This window comes from Centrocercus urophasianus, unplaced genomic scaffold, assembly GCF_019232065.1.
Source record: "Centrocercus urophasianus isolate 14NV4802_14NV808 unplaced genomic scaffold, USGS_Curo_1.0 seq_17, whole genome shotgun sequence".
NCBI classification, from domain to species: Eukaryota; Metazoa; Chordata; class Aves; order Galliformes; family Phasianidae; genus Centrocercus; species Centrocercus urophasianus.
Genome location: NW_024884722.1, coordinates 10109730 through 10119845, shown reverse-complemented (window position 1 = coordinate 10119845; position 10116 = coordinate 10109730). Strand labels below are relative to the sequence as shown.

The window sequence follows — 10116 nt, the reverse complement described above, 5'->3', positions numbered from 1 at the left end:
AAGATTGAGATGCTTGGCAAATACAGAGTTCTATGTACCTCTCCCTTTAATTTCCATAGCATAGTGAAATATTAGCAAGGTTCCTAGCAGATTTGTCTTACATTTGCTGGCAAATTCATATCACAGAATAATTGTAGTGTATTAACTAAAGAAAGAAAACAGAAAGAAGAAAGAAAGCCATACCATCAGTGAAATATATCTATTATTTTTCTTGGATTTTTTCTTACATTCCTAGTGGCAAGTGAAATATTTAACTAAAAAGCTTCATTGAAATTATGTTTTCCCCCAAGTACACATACTTTTTGTAATTTTTACATTTGCTATCTTTAGTAATGTTTCAGCAATAAATGAGACAAAAACCCAACAAGTTCTACCAGGCAAAGAGCCAGAGCTCCAATTACAGCAAGCGCTATGAGAATAAAAGTAATAGATTTTAATTGGTGCCCTCGGGGAAAGGCCAATCTCCTTGGAACAAAGGGGGTCTTTGGTAGTAATTGACTGAATGCTCCTGTGAGAGCTTGTAAATGTCAGTAACATATATGAAAAACAGTAGCAAAAAGAAAGGTTTAGTATCCTGGAACTTATGGAAGAGTTACTGTGGTGGAAGCATTATAAAAAGAGTGTGGTGAAACAGTTAACGAAGGACAGGATTTGGAAGACAGGTCTCCACTCCAAGGTTCAAAATGCCAAATATTTCAGAAGGTGTGGGATTTTCTAGTTGGCTTCCCCCCCCCCCCAAGATAAGAAAGCAATATTTCAGTGCACACTGTTGTAAAAACACAGAGGTCTGAGGTGGATGATTTGTGAACTTCCCCCCTGCTACACTGGATGACTGACTTCAACTTCTCTATCAGTCTGTAATAGCCAACTGCAGCTTTTCTTCCAAGCATGCTTTGTATAATGCTTCCTTCTTTCCTTTCTGCTTTTCAGTTGTGGTGAAAATATACCTTTCACAGCAGTACAAATGAGGGTTACAACCTTGCATGGATGACAGGAGCTTTGAGATTTCCTGACACAAAGAAACATAATAGAAGGAGATCAGATATTCCACAAGCATATGAATTAAGAGAATTCATTTATTTTCGCTTGGATTCCAACTAAAATCCTACTGCTAATTCCTATATTTGCAGCTAATTTTGGAATTTAGGGAAACATACAATTGTTTTCATTTATAAACTAGGTTTAACAACATTTCTTCTCAGCTACCCATTAACACAAAAACCCATAAACGACCGAGGGTCTGAAGAAGCAAACAGAGAAAACGTTATACTGCCTTCCCTAATAGATGCTGTCCTGCTGTCTTTGGTTCACCTCCAATTGTTCTTTTGTTTCTGGGAGTTGAAAACATCCCATTAGGCAGGGCACACAAATATAGATTGCATTTCTTTTGTAAGTGCCAAAACTGAGCACAGACTGCTCTCCTTCAAGTTTGCTGTGCTATCATGTTAATTATTTACCATTAGTAATAGAAGTAATCAGAGGCAAGCTGTGCACCAGACCCCAAAGGAACATTCTGCACTGATTGTTCCATTGCTGTTTGCTGTCCACTGAACTCCTTTCTAATTGTCCTTATTTCCTTTGATGAAGAAACCAGGTAGAGTAGACTGAAGATTAGAAATACTTTTTACTCACATACAGAACAAAGGCCTTATGTCTTATACACAATATCTTAATCTGTTTAGATTGTTAAGGGCAGATTACTAGCAATGAAATAATGAAAGAATCAGCAAGGTAGTTAAGAAACAGTAAGTATCATTATTAAGTTCCACTGGCATTCATGTTGGTAAGTCTATATGGAATTTAAAAGTTGAAATATTTCAAAACAAAATTGTTTTGGCTTTTCAGTCCCCAAATATTTTCCATTTAACATTTGTTTCCTCAAGACAAAAAAGCCTTGGACAATCAGGAGAGAAGAGCTTTGGATGATGTGAGCAAGAATAAAAAGTTTGAATATGAATAAATGCTTTCAATCAGTGTGAAATTTTTCTCCCTCTAAACAGCAAAATTCATACTGCTCTCTATATAGAACACACTATAAATTTGATTTGTTCTTGTCAAAGAGTGTGTTAATTTACATATTTCTTACCTTCTGAATGCATACTACAACTTTTTTTTCTTTTTTTTCTTTTTTCCCCCTCCAAACTACACTTGACAGTTCAAGAAGAATCACCAAAACAATGTACTTGCTCTGTGTTTGGACTGGACAGGAGAACAGGCTTCATGAGAATTTGAGAAGAAACCTACACCAATCAGAAAGCCAAGTCCTGGTAAACAGAAAGCCTCTCTATGCCACTATTCTACTACATTGTATAAAATGTAGTAAGTATTGTTTTTTTCTTCCTATGCTTCAACTCATATGCCCTTCCTTTATCTTTTTATCTTCCTATATCTTTTTATTTTTGCTGTTAATGAAAAACATATAGAGATTGAATAGGAAGACTTCAAAGAAAAATAAAACAGATTAAAACATTGTTTTGTTTTTAACCATTGCATTACCTGTTTTGTGTTACCTTTGACTCTTTTATTTCTCTTCTGACTTTCAGAAACTGTTCTCTCCCTACAAAAAGTAGGCTAACATTATTACTTATTAGCACTAACATGACGAAGCTCAATTCTAATTTTTGCACTATCTTTACCTTATCAAATACTGAATTATTCCCACTTTCTCCAAGCTTGGATGCTTCCACACTGTTCTCTTCACTGATTCTCATGCTTGCTGCATACAAATTAAATTCTTCATTTTCTTAGCAATCAGACAATTTCTTTATTCCATCCATAAATCTTTACCAGCACACCTTTACACTATATTTACCAGCATTTGTTAATCAGAATCTTCATACACAAAAATGCCTTTTCCTCGACTTTCTACATTTCTTCTCCTTGTACTCCAAGTACAGCTAGACAGAAGGCATAACACTCAACTATGCAATAATTTAGTCACCCATTTCGTCATAACAATGTACGTAGACTGCAGAAGGGGTAAGCAATTACAATCTGCTGGATAACATGCTCTACAGATTGCACTATCTGATAATTAACAAATACTACATATGAATTTGTCACAGACCTGACAGGAGGGTTGAACTCAGTGCTCCTGTGGTGAGTATTCATGTATTTGCTACTATTTATCACTTTAAAACCTCAACATACCAGTCATTACACAATTATATTACAATATCACAGTATTTCTTTCCTGTAAGCTCAACTTCTGAAATCATAAGGTAATTTTAATATTTCATAAGAACAAACAAATGCATTCAAACAAGAACACTGAGTGAAATGATACAAAAGTGAGATTTAGGTGTGTATCTTTAATGGCTCAAAGTTCAGAAGGTAAATGAAAACAATCCTACCACATAGATTTTAGTGAAACTTCATGGAACTCTGAACAAGCTAACTTTTACCTGCTCGGGGCTAGTTTTTCATAGGAAACAAATAAATAGGTGTTAGGCTACCTGACTTTTCCCTGGTTTAAACAGTTGTTATAGAAATGCATGGAGCTACGTGGGACGTACAGGATGTATCTATGTTGTATTTAGATACACACGTGTGCTACCATCAATCCCAGCTACCTCTACCTGAGCTGCAGCTAACTGTATTTCTCTGTCCTCTAAGCTGCTGGAGTACATCTTCTGTTCCCAAAAGAACCATTACCTATTCCAGAATATTTGGAAAATCACTGAGGAATTCAAAAAGAATAAAAATTGAGACATTTAGCAACAGATTACCATGCATAAGTTTTAAATGTCCAGCTTGTAGACAGTGGAATCTGAGTGAATTTTAGCTCTAAAGCTGAATTCTGTGGCTCGTACTTTCCTATCATTAGTTTCACTCAGTATGTCCTTGGAGACTCCTGTAAGAGACATCATATCATAGTACAACTTTAAGTGGGAAAATGTCAAAACTGCCACTATTTTTGATAGCCTTACAAGAGAAGCAGAGGAATAAATGGGCTTTGATTTCACTTCATATCCAAGAAGAGATATGGTTGTAGAATAATGGCAAGGGCTTTGCTTGTAATGGCTATTGTGAGAGCTGTCAAATACTGCAGGCATGAATCAACAGAGTTTGGTAGTTAATGCTGCCAGACACTTGCAAAGTCAGAATATTCACTTTAGAAGACGACACTCTGCCTTCACTTTGCTAACACAAATCAGGTTGCTTGTTAATTACTGGCTTCCAGTGAATTCAGTAACGAAGACTAGTAACACAGGACCAGCACAAGTAGACGCAGTGAAAGAGTAGAAGCATACTCTTGAATCTGAAAGCATTACAAGCTGAAGTGAAAAATATATGCATTGTTACACCTTTATATTGTTATGACTTTATAGTAATCACCAATAGTTCACACAAAAATATTTGTATTAACTTAATTAAAAGCATTGAAAAATTAAATGAAATGTGAAAAAATATCTTAATTTAGGGGTGAGCCATCTCTTCTCTCCTGTGAGTAGTGATCTGTTACATGTAATGCAGTCTTATCATAAACCTACCAAAAACTGCTCCTGCAGTCCAAGATCACCCTTGAATTTGGGATTTCAGCTCTTTCTCACTAGCTCATGAAATCTTAAGCCTTAATTCTTGAGTGAGATTAGATAACTGTACATGCAGAAAAGATGAAAATGAGAAGAATCCTTACGTTCTTCCATAAGAAGCCCACTGGAAGAATGACAAACATATTGCTATCTAATCCTAACAGATCAGCAAAACCAGTATATGATTCCCACTCAATGCACTTTTGAGTCCTTCCCTCCAAAACATTTTTTTCTTAAGTAAAAGATACAGCAACCAAACATCACCTGTGGTCACAATGTAGAGGGGCTTCTACATATACCTTCCTATGCCATATCGGTTTTTTATTCAATACATAAAAAATTGATAAAATTGAAGTCTCATTCTGCAAAATACTTCAAGTACAAGGAACAAGGTGGTTCCTCCCATTTAAATTTAAGAAGAAGTCTTTCTTAAATGTCTCCTTGTAAAATCTTGTGGAATACATCATTAAAAAAATAAAACTTTCACATCCACAAGGCATTGCCTTTTTAGATCTCTTATGACTCTTCCTTTGAAGGTTGTACTCACAGCCTGCAGCTAATGAGGACCTTTCCTTCCACATGAAAAAAAAGGAGAGTGACAGAACAATTGATTTTATCACTGTAAGAACACACTACAGAAGCACACTGGACTATTGGCATGACTGATTGACTGTAGACCTAGGGTCTCCTATTGTGCCTAATTTGTTAAGGATGCCATCCCTCGACAGCCATAGGAACTGGATCACTCAGCAGTGAGGTGCACTTAGAGATATGCCGAGCTCTGACCTCTCTGATAGGAGCTGGAAGTCTCACCACTAAGATTTATAGAAGCCTACAAGGAGGACACAGTTGGAAAGAACTGTATTTTCTTGAGTGTAAAAAAGAAGTCTTGCCATCACATCAGACTTCTGAAAGCTTCTAGAAACAGGTCAGGGACAGGATTTTGATCCCAATCTGATTTTACCAATTGAGGGTAGCAGCACCTAGAGAAATAGCAACATCAGATGGAACTGTTCATCTCTATGGACAAAAACATTTTCCCCAAGGCTTAGAAGAGGCCATAGCTCTGGGTCACAATCTTTGTACAACAGTGTACTTTACATTCCTGAAACAGGATATAAAGTAGCATCCAAGCATTCCCACTGAGACTACTGTCAGTAAATCTCCTGTCTTTCTTGATTGACAGCTAGAAAGATTTACCAACTGTTCTCCCCTCTGCACATACACCACATGCTAGAAGGGACAGAAGGCTGGGCCTTCATCACTTTGGTTTCCTTTCATTTAAAACTCATTAATAGAAACGAATTAGAAGCAGTTAGGGATCTAGCCAGAACTGAAACCCGAGCAATTATATTTACAATAAATAGCCGTTATCTTTGAGCTACACACACAACAGGATGGTGCTTAACATGCTGTGATAAAGGTGCTAATCACAACCACTGAATATAAAAGAAGAGGAAGGCATCTGTAATCCATTCATCTTTAGAGAGTGTAAAAAAAAAAAAAAAGAGATACTGTACTGCACACAGCAGTTATCCAAACAGTTGGAGGAATAAAGGGAAAATTCAAGGCAGGTCTGTAGAAAGAATGGGAGGGGGAGAAAAAAACAACAAAAAACCTAACATAAAAATTCAACCCCCTAAGAGATGTCTGATGGACCAGACATGCTACAAATAGTATAAAGTTGCTTGCAGGTACTATCATCCAGTATTTTATTAACTGGAGATACACCACCACAAAGGGTTTGAAAGTACAAGGAATGAATGAACTGCATATACTGGCTCTGCAAAAAGCACAGTTCCCTGTATACAACAAAACTGTCTAAATTAACGCACAACACTTTGAGTTAAAGAAAAGCTCCAGAGAATTAATTTTAAAATCACCACCACATCCCACATCTGCTTTTATTTCCACAGCTATGATTTCCATTGCAATGCTTGAAAGCAACCTATGCGAAAGGTTTTTCATAAAGACTATAATAAAACTTAGTGTATGATTTTGTAGGAAAGTGAATGCCAAAATTTTGCAAGATTTTCAAGATATCAACATGGATTTCTAGCTTATTTTAGTTTTTAACCTATCAGTGCACTATTTAAAAACACTACTGCCTCATGTAGACAACTTTAAATCATTTTATATTCCTTCAGAAAAGGCTGTATGCACCTAACAAATAAACCAATGTTAACATATGTAAGCTGAGGGATTCATTGTATGTTGGAGATTCTCTCTTCTGTAGACTTGTTGACAAATACTCAAATAGGCACTGAGTCTTTGGCAAGATCCATGTGTTATGATTTTTTCTTCCCTGATCTGTGTCATCAGTCATAGAGTCAGGTAGCACAGTAATTTAGTGAAAGTAGAAAATACTGAGAAACAGGGGTTTCCATCTCTTCTATTGATAGAGCTTACACAACAATATATTACTCACGATTTTCTGTTATTTCCTAAAGAAAATACTGCAATTCAGAAAAGTAACAAGTAACAGCAAGAGTTCAGTGGTTTAAGTTTTAAACAGTACCTGAATTTTTTCTCATTCTTATTTTGAGGTCCCCTCCTTCCCCTTTGTAATATGACATTATTTACAGCATCTGATTAAAGGATTTAATTTTTGTGAAATAAGGAGACAAAAATATGGAAGCTTTTAAAAAGAAATTGGCATTCGGAGACAGTGAGAGTCCTGCAAATCCTATATGTTTATAGATAGAGTTTTTCTCCTAGGCAGAGCAGAGAAAATAAACTATAACAAAACAATTTAACACATGTCATCGTTTGTTCTTTTCCAGAAAGTGAAATTCATCACAAATTCATGAACAAACTTATTAGTTATTTGAAAAAATCCTATTACATGCATTCAACACTTCATTGTTCTAACTGCTTCTCTTTGCACAGAACAGACAAGGCTATGTACAGGATACACTTGGTTTCGTCACTGCAAGCAATTCCTCTTGAGTCAGAATACAAATTTACTTTCTTTTTTCAATGGGGCAATTCCTAAAAGCTAACTAACTGCTAAAAGGATATTTATTATAATAAAACACCAACAACAGTAAGTTAAGCACATGCTGGTCCCACATGAATCATATTAGCAAGGTATTTTGTCCAATATCTGCAAGATAACAAAAGTATTATTTTCTACTACTGAGGAAGGCTGTTTCTGCAAAGAAAAGCACTGTGGAACAAAGAGCATTGAAGGCTGCAGGTACAGTCTAAGCAGAATCATTTACCTCATCTAACATATTTGGGGAAAGCACTGTCAGTGTTTGTGAAGTATTAACAACAGCACCACATAAACCCTTCATGCACACAGTATGTGTATCGGAGAAATCAAGGACTTTAGAGCAGTTCAATCTTCTAATGAAATAAAAAGGCCTGCAGTTGTCTACTTGGCCCATGCTAGTGAAACGAGATGACAGTTTCACAGTAGCCAGTGTCAGAATTTCAGAAAAGAGGAAACTCAGGTCTGGGGATCCCAAGATATTAGCTGACAATTTCTTGGTGACAAAAGCTGTAAATTCTCCCTTCTGATTGCCAGCAGGTATAATAACGACCACAACTGACTCAATATTTTTGCTTTCACTGCAAAATACTTTTGTGTGGAAGCATGGCATAGCTCTACATTCTTTTCCCCATGCTCTCATACTTAAGGGAGATGAAATAAAATAGATGCTTATATTTAAATGCTTCTGGAGAAATAATCTGATGTTATACAAAAACAGAATAGGCAGTCTCCAGAAGTTCTCCCTGCAAACATAATTCTCCTCTTGCTCAGGTAAGTTTTGGACAATTCAGTCTTAGACCTTCACTAAGGTCCTTTTATCCCAGGTGTAGCAGCTTTCCTCTGGCACTGTCCCATACTGATTACAGGCCAACTTCAGTGTTCTCTATTGCCAGAATGAGTTATTCCACCTTTCCACCTGGAAGCTTTTTGCTTTCATCCATTTGCATTTTGAACTAGAAAGGGATTAATTTCAAGGCATATTAGCCCTTGATCCAACTCAACAGATGGTTACACAAACAAGAGTGGCAGTATGAAGAAGGAAGTTGGAAGATGCAGCTGGGTTATGGATTTTTGGAGCTGCTCAGTACTTAAGTTGGACTAATATGCTTGCAAAACTCTTAGCTCCTGCTTAGTTTTTTACTGCACAATAGCTAAGGGGTCGTGCTGATGTTGCCCAGCTAAAATGATTATTAATTTGTCTGGAGAACACTATTATTACTCCCCAAGAAATATAAAGTATGATTATGTGCAAACCAGGAGACCAACCTTTCAAACCTCAATCTCAAAGGATGTTTGAATGACACTAATAATGTAGTTATTTTACCATCTAAAGTAGTTACATGTTTGTCACAGGTTAGTTGCCATGAGACAGTAACTCTCCACTAATTTCACACATTTAGTTGATTTCATCCCAAGACTTGAACCTATTTTTGTTTCTTATTATAAAGATATATAGATAGATATAAAGATATATTATTTATCTCCCATCCCTTCACCTTTTTCCAGTCTTTTATAATAATAATCATGTAAGCAGCTATGAGGAATTGACCATGAGGCAACACAACAGTATGAGGTAACAAACTCCTTTCTTTTCTTCAGCAAAAACTAAATTTATCAGAACAGGCAACAACTGGAATTCCAGAGCTACAAGCCATTACTCAGAATACTTTCAAGAGAGCCCTTGACAGGTGTCTCGTTAAGACCATATGAGGCAGCTGCCTGTAGCAAGGAAGTAGAATGCATGATCTCAGACATACATTCTAGTTTTATGTGCTGGTGTTTGGAAACAGTTTTATCAGAGGAAAGAAAAATGTCCTTGAACATCAGACAAATATTCCTTGGTTATGGACATGCTCACAGTACAGGTGAGTAGAGGATGAGATCCATACTCCATCACGGGTACTGTAAACTGGAGAAAAGGGGGCAGTGCTAGAATGTAATTTGTTTCATCCCAGGGTCAATTACTTAACAGGTCAAATGACTCATGCCTAGAAATGTCAGTTTCTTTTGAATAAAGGGTTAAACATGATCTATGAGAGAATAAAGCTAGGCTCTGTCCCCTCTGGGCAGCTCCTTTTTCCTTTCATATTCTCTCTGAACGAATACATAAATGTTTCAGTACGATGAAAGCAGCAGAAATGGTGACCTTAGCTGCCCAAACATACACAATCTCCATCACAAATGAATCTTCACTAGGAATTTCTTCTGAATCAATTCAGTTCTGCCTGGAACAATTCGAATCATGAACTAAGACAGAAAGCGAATACGGAAAATGACACGAGCCAGCTTCATAACACCCTTGGCAAAAGAAAAGAGCTGGAGCTGGGCCTTCCACACAGAGGGCGCACAGTTCCACAGCTAAGAAGATGAGAGGATAATAATGTCACCATTGCCATTTATTTAACGACTCTTTGGTTTTGATTTTTGTCCCCCCGTTTTTTTCTGGACCAAAAGCTGAGGAAGTCAGGAATAAAATAACTTGCAATTTCAGGAAGAATTAAGCTATTTTTTAATGTCCACATGAAAACACCAGTGGTAATAACTGTCTATCATCAAATATGACAGCTAACATGAAAGGGAAGG

At 36.6% G+C, this 10116-nt stretch overlaps 1 protein-coding gene across 2 annotated transcripts in view; it reads right to left on the bottom strand.

The window, feature by feature from the left end:
• The window catches only part of SORCS1 (sortilin related VPS10 domain containing receptor 1), a 268735-nt gene that overhangs the window by 142148 nt on the left and 116471 nt on the right, over window positions 1-10116 (bottom strand). The gene's annotated exons all lie outside the window — the stretch shown is intronic.